At 46.9% G+C, this 16,631-nt stretch overlaps 1 long non-coding RNA gene across 1 annotated transcript; it reads left to right on the plus strand.

Annotated features, from left to right (window-relative positions):
* The first annotated feature begins 967 nt into the window (after positions 1-967).
* On the plus strand, positions 968-7,860 carry LOC137675794 (uncharacterized). The gene is made up of 3 exons (XR_011050004.1): positions 968-1,067; positions 6,258-6,403; positions 7,503-7,860. It is a non-coding gene; the product is annotated as an uncharacterized lncRNA (long non-coding RNA).
* Positions 7,861-16,631: the final 8,771 nt, after the last annotated feature.

Below are 16,631 nucleotides of genomic sequence, written 5' to 3' on the forward strand. Positions count from 1 at the left end.
CATGACAGCTGTAATCTTTACGTATATCTCGCAGCTCACTGAGGGATAGGGATCAAGTGGTTACCTCTGGTTCGTCCTCCTGTGATGTCCCTGGTAGGCCATCACGACCTGCTCTTTTTGTGGTTTTTGTCTTCTCTACAGGGGTGACTGGTACGGGCACTGGTTGAATCCCTAGTTCAGCTGCATCACCCATCACTGGGGGCTGATTAGCTGCAGCCCTTGTTGCCAAAGTCTGGGTCATTGCAGCAAGTGCTTCCTGGACTTGAGTAATTACAGTACCTAGTGCAGAGATCTGAATAGCCTCTGGGGTAGCCAGGATGCCTGCTGTAGGGACTGGCAGGGTCTGAGTATCTGCGATTGCAGTTGTGAGTGCTGGGACAGCTGTGGTGTCTGTCATAGGGGCTGGAGCTGCTGTGGTGCCTGGTGTAGGGGCCGGGGCTGCTGCCATGTCTGGTGCAGTGGTTACAGCAGCTGTGCTGTATCCACCACTATACTGTAGAGGGGTTTTTGGAGCAGAATGGTCATGTAATGAGCCAGAAGTATGAGAGTATGGAGTGAAGGCCTAGCTGCGTGAGAAGATTCATGTAGCTAGTGTCAACAAGCCGACCTTCGAGAGATGAGGAAAAACAGCAGCTGAGCAAACAAGAATTGAGGGAGTAGCCGGTGGGAGCCGAACACGGAGGAGAAGAAACAAGAACTGATGGAGCCAATTAAGGAAGGACCAGTGGCAGAGCAGTGACCAATCAACACATCAAAGAAGAGTATGTTTAGTAATATTAACGAATAGCAATGCACATGCTTACAGCCAGGGAAAGTACAAAATGTATAAAAGGGACAGCTTATGCTTAATAAACGTCTTCACTTTGATTCACATTGGATTTTGTGGAGGCGTGTTCCTTCTTCTCAGATGGTGACCCTGATGAGATGCTGATCGACGGCAAGTTCGGGGAATAGCCCAGAAGGAGGTACACCGGCTGGAGTATGGCTCAGCAGGTCTGAAGACTGGGGCGAGACGGAGGACGACTCGCAAGAAAAGAAAAGAACGTTGCAACGGGACACTTAGTGAGGTGAGCAGCCGGGGGAAAAAGGAGATGGGCCAAAATATTTCTAAAGAAGAAAGTGCGATAGTAAGGCTTCTCCTACATATCCTCTCTAAGAGAGGAGTGAAACATGATGAGCATTTGCTCCGGAGACTGTTAGTTTGGTGTCGAGAGCATGGGTTCCCTTCGGACCCCCAGAGCGCTTTTAAGGTGGACACTTGGGAAGATATTGGAAAGGGTTTATGGGAAGTGATAAGCAGTGGGGAAAAGGAGGCAATAGAACTGGCAACTGCATGGAGGGCTGTTCTTACTGCTCTTCAAGAAATGAAAGCAGAGAGGGCTGTTGCAGCAGGGGCTTTTACGGCTCTGCGTCCAACAGAGGTTAACCCTGGGGCGAGAGGTCTTCATGTTTTTGGTCAGCCGCCAATACCGGTTTTTTCAAACCCCTCCACACCACCAGAAGAGCAGGAGAAAATTGAAATACCCCCTAAACCAACAGGGGAGCCCCCTAAACCGGAGGAAATGGAGGTTGATGAGCATCAGCCCGAGCCCACCCCCCCCACCCTTCAAGCCTCCGCGAGCTGCCAATCTCGCAAATCGCGCCGAATACGAATATCCCCCTCTGCCCCCGTCGTCTCCCCCATCGCCTGCCGGCGGTCCAGGGAAATTTAAGGATCCGGTGGCTTGGGCAGAAAAATTGTTAGCAAAATTACAAGACCTGGAAAGACAGACGACCTTAACTGAGCGACAGCATAAGGAGGAGCAGAGGAGAGAAGAAGAAAGGGAACGCCTACGCGGGGGGGCCAGGGGGGCCGGGGGGGGTGCTGAGGCGGCTGGGACTAGCCGCATGAGAAATATGGATGGGAATGTTGGTATGCACTCTGTCATGGGGGACGGGGGAGGAGACGATCCGCAATTACGGTGGCGAGGAGTTATACAGAATGCGCTAGTGGAGGGGGAGATTCTGCCCACAGCTTTCCCAGTTATTTTGGGAAATCGGAGAGAACCACCGCACTGGGTAGGATTACAGTGGGAGATTGTTAAGGAGGCACGGAAAGCGGTACAACAAAATGGGTTGCATGCACCTTATACCCAAGCATTTATAAATAGTATCTTTATGTCTACGCTTTTAACACCTTTTGATTTTAAGCAATTGATGGCGATGATTTTAACCCCGATGCAGGAACTCTTGTGGCGGACAAGGTGGCATGACGCAGCACAGGCTGCAGCGGTGGAAAACCTGGGGAGGGGAGATAATGATCCTCTTTTAGGGATAACATTTGACCAACTGGTGGGAGAAGGGCAGTTTAGTGATCCACAACGACAGGCACGACTTAGACCAGAAGCCTTGGCACTTACTGCCGCCTTAGCCCGAGAGGCTTTTAAAACCCTCCCAGAAGATGGGAAAGTAATTCCTGCCTATACAAAAATAAGGCAAGGTCCATCTGAGCCTTATATGACATTTTTAGAAAGATTGCGTGAAGCATGGGAAAGGGCATCGCTGACCGATGTAGCTCGAGAGGCGTTGCTAATGTCGTTGGCAGTCGACAATGCTAATCCTACTTGTAAGCGCATTTTACAGACATTACCCAAAAATTCTAGCCTGGCAGAAATGATGGATGCGTGTGAGCGCGTAGGAACAACGGAAGAAACAGCAGGATACATGGCGTCAGCCTTTGCAGCTGCGGTGAAACCTCTAGTACGATCAGGGAGAGGCGATCAGGGACCAAAATGTTACAACTGTGGCAAACCGGGACACCTTAAGGCTCAATGCCGACTAAAAAGTCACGAGTTTGCAGGGACCTGCAATCGCTGCCGGAAATACGGTCACCGTGCAGATGAATGCCGATCTAGATTCACTAAGCAGGGAACTCGGCTGGGAAACGGGGGGGCGAGCGCGAGGAGACCCAGCGCGATGACACAAAACAGGTCTTCCACCCGGGCTGCCTGGATGGCGTCGCTGCCGCCACAAGAGGGAGTGCTGGGGTGGACATTGCCACAGCAGTAGAGGTGACTCTGATAGACCCGCAAGTACAATGTATACCCACCGATATGAAAGGCCCACTGGGTCACGGGTTGAGTGCCTTACTTATCGGGCGATCCTCTACGACCCGAAAAGGTCTTTTCGTTTTACCCAGTATAATCGATGCCGATTTTACAGGGGTCATATCTATTATGGTATGGACCCCCCTGCCACCAATTCATATACCCAAAGGAGAAAAAATTGGACAACTGGTCCCCTTTAAATCAGCTGTGCCCACAGCTGGGAATCAGATAAGAGGGGCTGGGGGTTTTGGATCAACAGGCCAGGCTGACATTTATCTGGCAATGGATATCAGCAAGGCAAAACCAACAGAACGGGTAACACTAAAAGAACCTGGTGGGAAAACTTGCGTGGTAATTATGCTGATTGATACTGGAGCAGACGTTACAATAATCAGTCAAGCAGCGTGGCCTCATTCGTGGCCATTGGAGATCCCCCCTACGCCCATTTTGGGGGTCGGGGGAATACAGACCACTAAAATCAGTACAAATGTGATTTGTTGCAAATTGCAGGATGGGAGTACCTGTACAGTAAGACCATATGTGATGCCTGTCCCCATTTGTTTACTGGGGAGAGATGCATTAAGTCAATTAGGGGCACGCTTGGTAACTAACAGTGAGGGTTTTTAGAGGCGGCCATTGATGAAGGGCGACCAATCCTAAAACTAACCTGGAAAACAGAAACCCCAGTTTGGGTTGATCAATGGCCGCTGTCTGCAGAAAAAATCGCCCACCTTGAAAGCTTGGTACAGGAGCAACTGGAAAAAGGTCATATTGAGCCCACAACAAGCCCATGGAACACCCCAATATTTACTATTCCGAAAAAAAGTGGCAAATGGCGTTTGTTACATGACCTTCGAAAAATCAATGAGGTCATGGATGATATGGGAACCCTACAACCAGGGCTCCCATCCCCCAATATGATCCCTAAAGACTGGGACATTTTAATCACTGACTTAAAAGATTGTTTCTTCACCATCCCTTTGCACCCTGATGACTATCAGAAATTTGCTTTTTCGGTGCCATCAGTGAACAAAGCTGCACCTATGAAACGCTATCATTGGGTTGTGTTACCACAGGGAATGAAAAATTCACCGACAATGTGTCAAATGTATGTGGCCTGGGCACTTGCTCCTGTGCAAAGGAATTTTCCAAATTTGATTATATACCATTATATGGATGACATTCTAATAGCAGGGAAACAATTGGATAAAAAACAATTGATTCACACACTGCAGACTGAACTAGCAAAAGGTGGATTGCAAATAGCCCCAGAAAAGGTACAACAGGAGGAAAACTGGAAGTACCTTGGGTGGGAAATTACCAAAACAACTGTTAGACCCCAAAAACTAGAAATTCGTGTGAATATCAGTACTTTAAATGATGTACAAAAACTGTTGGGAGACCTCAATTGGGTGCGAACCCTGTGTGGTCTCACCAATGCTGAATTGGCACCTTTGATGCAATTGCTAAAGGGAGGAGGCGGTGCAGATGCCCCCCGCACATTGACACAGGAAGCTGAGCAGGCATTGAAACACCTGAGTACCAAAATAGCTATGGCATACACTCACCGTTGGGACCCAGATTACAGTATTGGAGTATTGGTTATCAATCACGATCGCCACCCCCTGGCATTAATTATGCAGTGGGTGACTGACAAGGATCCTCTACATGTGCTGGAATGGATCTTTTTGCCTATGCAACCAAAACGTACCATCACTACGAAAGTAGAGGCCATAGCACAACTTGTAATGAAAGGAAGGCAGAGGGTTGTAGAGATAGCAGGCGTCGAACCTGCTTTTTTGGTTATTCCACTGGTTGCAGAGTATCTACAATGGGCATTACAAAATTCCATACCGTTACAAGTTGCGTTATTGGATTATAGGGGCGAGTTGAAGGTACATCTACCCCCTCACAAATACTTCTCCGTGCTGCAATTGGGTCAATGGGAAGAATTACCAAAAAGGTCAGAACGTCCGGTCAGTGGTGTCACCGTTTTTACAGATGCTGGAGGCAAAGCTCAAAAAGCAGCACTAACATGGTTAGACAATGGGAAGTGGCATGATGTAATTTTATCTGACATTCAAGGGTCTACACAACAATTAGAATTGCGAGCTGTGGTGGAGGTCTTCCAGCGATGGAACACAGCACCTGTTAATGTGGTATGTGACTCTTTATAAGTCGTAGGGATTGTCCAGAGGATGGAGCGTGCTCTGCTCAAAGAGATAGCTAATGAACAACTATACCAACTTTTTCATGAATTATGGCTTTTGCTGACAGAGCGACTGCATCCATATTTCATCACACATATCCGTAGTCACACAGGACTCCTGGAAGGCTTAGCTGAAGGCAATGCTCGGGCAGACAAACTTGTCGCACCTGCCTGGGCTGCGCCTTCAATTGATCGCTTCGCTCGAGCACAACGATCTCATGCCTTTTTCCATCAATCTGCTAAGGTACTGCGGCGTCAGTTTGGGCTACGCAGTGCAGATGCACGTGGGATAGTCCAGTCCTGTCCAGACTGTCAACATCTTGGGGGTGGTTTAGCACCTGGTGTCAACCCCCGCGGTACTGGACCGTTGGAGATATGGCAAATGGATGTAACACACATCCCCGAATTTGGACGGCTGAAATATGTCCACGTGAGTGTTGACTGTTTCTCCCTTGCTACCTGGGCTACAGCACAAACAGGCGAATCCAGCAAACACGTTCAACGACACAGGCGTTCTGCTATTGCAGCCCTGGGCATTCCACAGACGATTAAAACGGACAATGGCCCAGGCTATGTGGCACGTGCCACACAGGACTTTTTCCAACTGTGGGGTATAACACATGTAACAGGTGTCCCACATTCATCAACGGGACAAGCTATTGTGGAGCGCATGAATCAAACTCTGAAACACCTTTTACAAAAACAAAAAGGGGGAGAGCCAGGGCTATCTCCTCCTGACAGGTTGTGTAAAGCGCTTTATGTACTAAACTTTTTACGCTTGCCACAGGACTACTCTGTACCTCCAGCAGTAAAACATGGTGCAGGGTTAAAGGGAGGTATGGAGGCTTTTCAGAAAGAACAGGAACAAGCCAAAGTGATGGTAAAAAATGGGGTGACTGGTGTGTGGGAAGGTCCAATGAAATTAATAACGTTGGGTCGAGGGTATGCATGTGTCGTTACAGATACAGGAGCCAAATGGGTACCAGCTAAGTGGGTGAAGCCGTGGCTACAAAAACAACCTGAACTACAGGAGCCAACTCAAGATCTGCCTCGGAACACTGACCTCTCGAGAGATCCAGTGCCCTGACTGCGGGAAGTGTGAAAAAAGGTTTGCGTGGGAGGTATAGAAAAGGGAGCAAAAGGCGCAGTCATGATGAAGCAAGGGGTTGTTTTTTCTGTGTTAAGCCTGCTTTGGATCCTGGACCTGACAAAAGGTCATCAACCGATAGTCCTTCCACCTACACCATGGAAGGGGAGTCACAACGTTTGGGTGACTCTGATGCGGAGCTTGAACCAGACGCAGTTTTGTGCCTCCTTAGCTCAGCCTGAACAACCCTTTCATACATTTCTAGTGGGGGTCCCCTTAAACAGATCTGAAAGTAAGGAGATAGTGGCAGGGTTGAATGTGCTGAAACAGAGCCTCTGTGAGAATGCAATGAAATGTGGCGAACATTGGGATTTATGGGACGATAGCTTGCCTGTCAGTCCCTTAGAGCCCCAAGAACTTGACATCCTAGGAACTTTAGAGGCAGAATCCTGTGTGTTTTTCAATTACACAGAGGGATCAAACCTCTGTGATCAGAACGACATAAAGAGATTACAAAATGTCACACCCAGTAATCCATTGTGGCAAAATGAATCTATCTGGTGTGCAAACGTAGGGCGTAGTCGAACAGAGCCAGCACCGGATTTGGCCATGCCTAGAAAATTACCAGAAGGTTTATTCCTAATTTGTGGAGATAGGGCTTGGCCAGGGCTGCCCAGTAAAAAACTGGGAGGTCCGTGTACCATAGGTAAATTAAGCTTACTAATGCCTACACGAAAGGTCATATTAAACCACACTAACCTACACAAGATTAAAAGAAGTGTCACTACCTTAGGGAAAGAATGTAAAGATGAGGTAGAACTATGGTCTATAGAGCTGCTATAGATTTTTTATTATTAGTGCACGGTCACGGATGTCAGGAGTTTGATGGGATGTGTGGCATGGATCTGAACGATCATTCCAAGTCAATTCATAAGCAGATCAAAGAGCTCATGGATGCCACACAGAAAGTACGGGAACAGCACGGGTTCCTGGATGACTGGTTGGGTAATTTGGGAATTGGAGGGTGGCTGGTCGGATTGATTAAAATGCTATTGATGGGATTGTTTGTGATTTGTATTATCATCCTTGTATTACCGTGTTTATTCTCCTGCTTGCAAAGGGCCCTGCAGCGGACAATAAACACGGCTCAAGAAAAGAAAGGGGGAATTGTAGAGGGGTTTTTGGAGCAGAATGGTCATGTAATGAGCCAGAAGTATGAGAGTATGGAGTGAAGGCCTAGCTGCGTGAGAAGATTCATGTAGCTAGTGTCAACAAGCCGACCTTCGAGAGATGAGGAAAAACAGCAGCTGAGCAAACAAGAATTGAGGGAGTAGCCGGTGGGAGCCGAACACGGAGGAGAAGAAACAAGAACTGATGGAGCCAATTAAGGAAGGACCAGTGGCAGAGCAGTGACCAATCAACACATCAAAGAAGAGTATGTTTAGTAATATTAACGAATAGCAATGCACATGCTTACAGCCAGGGAAAGTACAAAATGTATAAAAGGGACAGCTTATGCTTAATAAATGTCTTCACTTTGATTCACATTGGATTTTGTGGAGGCGTGTTCCTTCTCCTCACTATACCAGTGTTGCACTGTAAGCAAGACCAAGAACTCAAAGACATTCAAAAGGCCTGACAACATGAGCATGGTGGTTGAAGCATCCCAAGGGTATTCAAAATCCTCAAAAGCTGTTGAAATCAGCCTCAAGGGAAAAGGAAATGGGCACAATTACAGAAGACTTTCTAATACCATAAACTAATGCCAAACAACGTAGCAGAGTGATACCTCTAAGTCCATACCCAGAAGTGATAAACTGCACAAAAGCAGTAACAAACAGCAGTAAAGCCACAAATTTGATAAGCCACAGAATCACAGAATGGTTAAGGGTTGGAAGGGACCTCTGGAGATCATCTAGTCCAACCCCCTGCCAAAGCAGGTTCACCTAGAGCATGTTGCACAGGGTCACATCCAGGTGGGTTTTGAATATCTCCAGAGAAGGAGACTCCACAACCTCCCTGGGCAGCCTGTTCCAGTGCTCTGTCACCCTCAAAGTAAAGAGGTTCCTCCTCATATTCAGATGGAACTTCTCATGTTTCAGCTTGTGCCCATTGCCCCTTGTCCTCTCACTAGGCACCACTGAGAAGAGTCTGGTCCCCTCCTCTTGACACCCACCCCTAAGGTATTTGTAAGCATTGATAAGATCCCCTCTCAGTCTTCTCTTCTCCAGGCTAAACAGACCCAGCTCTCTCAGCCTCTCCTCATAAGAGAGATGCTCCAGTCCTCTGATCATCTTTGTAGCCCTCTGCTGGACTCTCTCCAGTAGTTCCTTGTCTTTCTTGAACTGGGGGGCCCAGAACTGGACACAGTACTCCAGATGTGGCCTCACCAGGGCCGTGTAGAGGGGGAGGATAACCTCCCTTGACCTGCTGGCCACACTCTTCCTAATGCACCCCAGGATACCATTGGCCTTCCTGGCCACAAGGGCACATTGCTGACTCATGGTGAACTTGTCCACCAGAACACCCAGGTCCTTCTCTGCAGAGCTGCTCTCCAGTAGATCAGCCCCCAACCTGTACCAGTGCATGGGGTTATTCCTCCCTAGGTGCAGGACTCTACACTTGCCTTTGTTGAACTTCATGAGGGTCCTCTCTGCCCAGCTCTCCAGCCTGTTCAAGTCTTGCTGAATGGCAGCACAGCCTTCTGGTGTATCGGCCACCCCAAAAGCAACTCTAAAAACAAATACAAGAGAATTCTGCCCAGTGACCATACTACTGACACCAATATAATGAATGCTTGTAACAAATGCAGTCAAATTTGTGAAAACTTCAACCCTCTAAGACTAAGTGTCACGGTTTAAAGCTGGGCCGGCTATTAAACCTGTGGCAGATGCTCTCTGTTAACCCTTCCCCCCTCCCCAAAGGGAAAGGGAAAGGGAAAGGGAAAAGGGAGAGAGACTTCCGGGTTGGAAAGTTAAAACAGTTTTAGTAAACTATAATAATGAAAAAAAGTATAATAATAATAATAGAAATAATCAAATATATACAAATATATACAAATATATATACAAAACCAAGATTGAGCTCCCCTGAAGTCAGCCACGTCACCACCGGCACTGCATGGCAGGCTCCGGGAAGGCCCAGGATGGGCCTAGCGACGGTCGAGAGCTGGATTCAGGAATGCACGGATCGGGATCGGGGGCAGCAGGAAAACAGACAGAGTTCTCTTCGGACACCGGCCATAGCAGAAAGAGAGCGAGACCCTCGTGATCCCCCCGCTTTATACTGAGAATGACGTGTATGGGATGGAATACCTTCGTTGGTCAATTTTGGGTCACCTGCCCTGTCCGCTCCCCCCTGCAGCTGCGACCCCCCCTTCGGCTCTTCACTCGTAAGCAGTGAGGAATTTAGCAGTGACCTTGGTTTCTCTAGGAATAAGTACAGCAAGAGCCTTTCTGCATAACATCCCTACCGGTGCCTCAGCGATAACTATAAACTTTGAGCATTATCAGTCCTGGAAGCAGACACTGTCTGCAAAACATGCAGTTAGTTTCAGAAAGTGCAGTTACTTAGAGGAGACTTAGCTGAAAGTAAAAATCACTGTAAGGAAAATTGGCCTGGTTTAGGCCAAACCAGGACACTAAGAATCTATGGTTCTCCCAGGAGAGCTATTTAAGTTGAGCACCAAATAAAGGGGAAGGGAGCCCCAACCATCCCCACCAAACTTTCCAATTTATAGTGAATGGGATGTTTATGGTATAGAATACACCTGTGGGCCAGCCTGGGTCAGCTGCCCTGGCTTTTGCTTCTCATAGTTTTAGCACTTGGCTAACTCAAAACTGCTAATGGCCTTGATCACCATACCATGGCTGGCCACAAACTAAACCAAAATGTAACAGAAAATTGATTCTATTATTTCATCCCCACGAAAACAGGACAGGCTTACACCCCTTAATCTATATCATTTTGCTAAGCTGCTATCCATCATTTGTGAGAAGACGTTGCAGTCTGGTGAAGTCCCCACTGACTGGAAAAGGGGAAACATAACCCCCATCTTCAAGAAGGGAAAAAAGGAAGACCCGGGGAACTACAGGCCAGTCAGCCTCACCTCTGTGCCTGGCAAGATCATGGAGCAGATCCTCCTTTTATTAAATCTGTTTCAATTTCAACCCACGAGTCTCCCTCCTTTTCCCAATTCCCTTTCTTGGCTGGGGAGGGCTCTTGGGTGATAGAACAACTGGTTATTGTTTAGCCCTGGGTACGGGCTAAACGGAGAAACCGTTGTATTCCATGAAGAAGTCATTATGAAAACATAACCAATTCACTAATGCGTCTATCAAAGCTACACTCTTATCTATATATATATTCTTAGGTGAGACTGAATGACATGATCCACACCCACCAATGGCTCTTTTTTATTTTGATACAAACTTTTTTTCACTTGTGCTTACTCAAGGCAAATCTAAAAGTGGTTTTATGTGGTGGATGACCTCGTCATTATAGGACATGAGCTGAGTTTGCTTTATCTGACAGTTGGCTATGGAATTGCTTCTATACCTACTCATCAAGTGAAAGACAAAGAATTCTGTTTTAAATGGCATGGTAGTAATAAAAATGAGGCATATTTACAAGGGAAGGCTTCACAACTTGTGAAGTTATTGATTATTCTGAGTTTTCAGTTTCTGTAGAGAAAAGTAGTGCACTTGGTTCAGATATTCTGTAATACAAACTCAGGCTCTATCCTGATGGGTGTTGAACATTTTTATTACGGCCCTTTTTTTCTTTCCTTACAGAGCTGGACACTTATGCATGGTTTTTGCTCAATATTCTTATAAAATTCATCAATTATGAACCTTAAATGTTATTAATTAGGTAAAACTCTACCAAACAGTAAGAAAGATATGATTTTGGTGGGTTCTGTAATCACTACAGTTCCTTGTACACTCCTGAAATAATAGGAGCTCAGTGCTCTCAGTATAGTCTTTAACAGTCCGTTATATTGTTCAATGTTTCTGGACACTTGTGGGTCATAGGGGATGTGATAAAAAATGCCATGTTTCTTGGCCAAGGAGTCTATGAGGTTATTCTGGAAATAAGTCCCAGTGTTTGATTCAATTCTTTCTGGGGTACTGTGTTGTCACAGAACTTGCCTTGCAAGGCCCAGGATGGTGTTTCAGGCAGTGGCATGGTTTACAGGGTGTGTTTCCAGCCACCTGGTAGTCACTTCCACCATGGTAAACACATAGCACCTGCTTTGGCAGATTCACAGCAGTGGTCCAATATAGTCGATCTGCCAAGCCTTGCCAAATCAATACCACAGCCACTACCCTCTGTTCTAGGGAGGCTTTACTTGCGTGGCTCACTTGATTGCAACACATTTCACATTAATGTATGACCTGTGTGATGGCCTCCATGGTCAGGTCCACCCCTCGATCACAAGCCCATCTGTACATTGCGTCTCCCCCTAGATGTCCTGATGTTTCATGGGCCCACCGATCTATGAATTACTCACCCTTGCATTCCCAGTCCAGACCCTCCTGAGCCACTTTAGTTCTGGAAGCCTGGTCTACCTGCTCATTGTTTTGATGTTCTTCAGTGGCATGGCTCTTGAGCATGTGAGCATCAACATGAGATACCTTTATAACAAGGTTCTCTACCTGAGCAGCGATGTCTTGCGACAATGCAGCAGCATACATGGATTTACCCCTGCACTGCCAATTGGTTGTCTTCCACTGCTGTAGCCACCCCCACAGGGAGTTTGCCACCGCCATCCAGGAGTCAGTATAGAGTACTGGCCACTTTTCTTTCAGCAATCTCTAGGGCCAGCTGGATGGCTTTCACTTTTGCAGACTGACTCAACTCACCTTCTCCTTCAATAACTTCAGTGACTTCTCGTGTAGGACTCCACACAGCAGCTTTCCACTTCCAATGGTTTTCCACAGCATGACAGAATCCATCAGCAAACAGAGCACAGTGCTTTTCACCTTCTGATAATTCACTGTATGGTGGCGCCTCTTGGACAGGAGTCTCCTCCTTCAGCGGTGCTCAAAAATCTCTGCCTTCTGGTCAGTCCATGATCTCTTCCAGGATTCAAGCTATATTCTGTTTTATCTGCTTGAAGGCCTGCTATTGCTCAGGGCCCCACTCAAAATAGTTCTTCTTTCAGGTCACTTGATAGAGTAGGCTCGCAAGCTGACTATCACTTGGAATATGCATTCTCCAGAAACTTAAAACACCTAGGAAAGATTGTGTTTCTTTTTGTTAGCTTGTTAGGGCACAGCCTCAAGCTTCGCCAGGGGAGGTTCAGGTTAGACATCAGGAAGTATTTCTTTACAGAAAGGGTTATTAGACATTGGAATGGGCTGCCCAGGGAGGTGGTGGAGTCACCATCTCTGGATGTCTTTAAGAAAAGACTGGACATGGCACTTAGTGCCATGGTCTAGTTGACAGGGTGGTGTAGGGGCAGTGGTTGGACTCGATGATCCCTGAGGTCTCTTCCAACCTGGTTGATTCTGTGATTCTGTGTTATCTTATTGATCACATCCATAGGTTTGTGACATTGTCCATCTTGTCATTTTATTCCCCAAAACCTCCTCTGCAGGTCCTTTGACCTTACTTTGTTTTATGGCAAAACCAGCTTTCAGAAGGATTTGGATTATTCTTTTCCCTTTCTAAAACACTTCTGCTTTGTTGCCCCACACGATCATGTCATCAATGGGCATCTCCCTGTTCCAGTGCAGTTTGACTTAGTCTATGACAAATGGTAGGACTGTGTTTCCTCCCCTGGGGCAGTCAATTCCAGGTATATTGGACACCCTTCCACATGAAAGCAAACTGCGGCCTGCACTCTGCTGCCAAAGGGATCAAGAAAAACACATTGGCAATCAGTTGTGGCCTACCACTTGGCAACCTTTGACTCCAGTTAGTTTTGGAGTTCCAGCACGTCTGATCCAGCAGCACTTACTGGTGGCGTGACTTTGTTCAGGCCCTGATGGTCTACTGTTAACTTCCACCCTCTGTCAGACTTTGGCGCTGTCCATTTTGGACTATTAAAGGGTGAGTGAGTCTTGCTGATCACTCCTTGGCTCTCCAATTGATGAATCAGCTCACAGATGGGAGCCAGGGAGTCTTGATTTGTGCAATATTGCCACCAATGCACTGTCCTGGTAGCAATTGGCACCTGCTGTTCTTTGACTTGCAGCAAGCCCACAACAGAAAGATCTTCTGAGAGGCCAGGCAGGGTAGATAACTGTTTGATCTTCTCTATATTCATGGTGGCTACACCAAAAGCTCATTGGTACCCTTTTGGGTCCCTGAAGTACCCTCTCCTGAGGCAGTCTATGCCAAGGATACAAGGGGCCTCTGGACCAGTCACAATGGGGTGCTTTTGCCACTTGTCCCCTATCAAGCTCACCTCAGCCTCCAATACAGACAATTCTTGGCATCCCCCTGTTACTCCAGAGATCCAGATGGGTTCCGTGCCCCTATACCCTGATGGCACCAGTGTACACTGTGCACCAGTGTCCACCAAAGCCTTATACTTCTGTGGGTCTGATGTGCCAGGCCATTGAATCCACACAGTCCAGTATACCTGGTCACCCCTTTCCTTCTCCTGGCCAGAGGCAGGGACCCTCTATTCCTGTTCCTGGTTGGAGTATTCACTGTCTGACCCTTGCAGTGCCAGACCAGAAGTCCCCTCACCAGGGTCAAGGGAGGTGATCTCAGTCCTTCTATGTCTGGGAGATCGCTGATTGCCTTCTTGTATCTCTACAGCAACTAAGCTTGTTACCGAAAAATAGTAACCAAGAAAACTCTCCAAACCAAATGATAGTTTAGAAAGCCGACATTGGTTTATTGCAGCGCTGGGTGCATGGGGGATCTCTCCTCTTAGTGTGCACACCAAGGGACAAAAGCACACTCATTATATACATTATAGAAAAATGAATATTCATACAATTCCGAGTAAAGCCCACCTATTCCAAGAAACCTTATGCATATGCTAATATATTATATAATTGTCTTTGCGCATGCTTACTAAATGGGGGAAGGGGTCTTGGGTGGTCTCTGGGGGTCTCTAGTGGTCATAATTCCCCCATAGTTACACCGTCCGCTGTATAACCCCGCTTCTGCGCAAGTGTGGTTGAGGCCTTTTTGTTGACACATGCAGGTGGCTCCAAGGAGAATATATTGTTCTGATTCTTACAGGATTTATCTCTACTCCTGGCACCAGAGCTATGAATAAAGTCATTTAAGACACTACAAAGATGTTGTTCACAGTCTTGCTTATCTCTGGCCCTTCTTTGCAATTAGTGAGGAATTTAACAGAGACTTTGGATTCTCTAAGACTAAGCGCAAGCAAGAATCAGTGATGACTATAACTCTAAGCGTTATCAGTCCCAGAAGCAGACCCTATCTTCAAAACATGCCATTAGCTTCAGAACATACTGTTATTTTAGCTGAAAGGAAAATTGCTGAAAGAAAAGTTGATTCTGTCTAAAGGTTACTCTGAGTAGGCCTTTTAGGGTCTACTTTGAGGCTTACTTTTACTAAACCGTCTGGTATCAAGCTGACAGCCTTCTTGGGTGGCCCCTTCTTAACAGATGTCTTCCCTCTCAGTTCGTGTACGTTGGCTTCGAGCTTAAAGGTGGGTTCACCATCCCACTTCCTCGTGTCCTTCCCCTGGTGTCACGGTTTAAAGCTGGGCCGGCTATTAAACCGATGGCAGACGCTCTCTATTAACCCAGAAGGGGAAGGAAAAGAGAAAAGGGAGAGAGACTTATGGGTTGGAAAGTTAAAACAGTTTTAATAAACTATAATAATGAAAAAAGTATAATAATAATAAAGGAAATAATTAAATATATAAAAATATACACAAAACCCAGATCGAGCTCCCCCAATGTCCGTCACGTCACCACAGGCGCTGCAAGGCATGCTCCAGGAAGGCCCAGGCTGGGCCCAGCAGCAGACAGGAACTGGATTCAGGAACACACAGATTGGGATCAGGGGCAGCAGGAAAACAGACAGAGTTCTCTTCGGACACTGGCCATAGCAGAAGAGAGCGAGACCCTCGTGATCCCCCTGCTTTATACTGAGAATGACATGTATGGGATGGAATACCTCATTGGTCAATTTTGGGTCACCTGTCCTGTCCGGTCCTCCCTGGAGATGCAACCCTTCTGTGGCTCTTCACTCGTAAGCAGTGAGGAATTTAGCAGTGACCTTGGTTTCTCTAAGAATAAGTACAGCAAGAGCCTTTCTGCATAACATCCCTACCAATGCCTCAGTGATAACTATAAACTTCGAGCGTTATCAGTCCTAGAAGCAGACACTGTCTGCAAAACATGCAGTTAGTTTCAGAAAGTGCAGTTACTTAGAAGAGACTTAGCTGAAAGTAAAAATCACTGAAAGGAAAATTGGTCTGTTTTAGGCCAACCCAGGACACCTGGTAATGCAAGAAGAACCAGAGAGTGCCATGTGGCATGTGCCTGGGGCTCCCTTTCCCTTTGGCTGGGGCGGGAGGGGAATACCAGCATGAGAGCAGCCAGGCAGCAATCCGCTCACCTAGCTGGCGACTGTAATCTTTCTGCATGTCTCGAAGTTCTCTCAGGGTCAGAGACCAGGTAGTTTCTGCCTCCTCTGATTTCTCTTACTTCTTCCTCCCATTTCTTTGTTGAAGGACCAGCTTCCTGATCAAACCCTTCCTCCTCCTCCCTTAATAATCGATGATATGGACCTGTTGACCTCCTTGTCCACTGTTTCTTTTTCACTACTGGGGCAATTACTGTAGCTGATGTTTGGGTCCCCATTTCAACCATGGTGTCCTCAAATGCAGTTTGGGTCCCTGTCTCAACTATTGTGTTCTTAGATGTAGTTTGGATCCCTGTCTCAATCAGGGAACCCTCAGTGGTGGTTTGGGTCCCTGTCTTAACCACAGTCCTCTGACAGTACTGAAGCATGGCTTGATAGGCACAGGCCACGCCACAGTACAGTGCTAGAAGCTGCTGGCTTTCATTGAGGTAGGCAAGGCACCTATCAGGTGGCGCATCAGTTTGCCAGGGTTACTTGCCTGTTAAGGTGCAAAATACCAAGCTATGGGAGGTGATAACTGCCCTAGGCACCTGTCCAAATCCTTCCAGACACCCTGCCTCAGGGCATAAGCAACAGTTTTGTAGAATGTTACAAAAAATGTTTGTTTTGATACAAGAATTTTCTTATTATTCACCATAGTAAAAACCTGAACCTTAATAAG

This window comes from Nyctibius grandis, chromosome W (assembly GCF_013368605.1).
Source record: "Nyctibius grandis isolate bNycGra1 chromosome W, bNycGra1.pri, whole genome shotgun sequence".
Classification (NCBI taxonomy): Eukaryota; Metazoa; Chordata; class Aves; order Nyctibiiformes; family Nyctibiidae; genus Nyctibius; species Nyctibius grandis.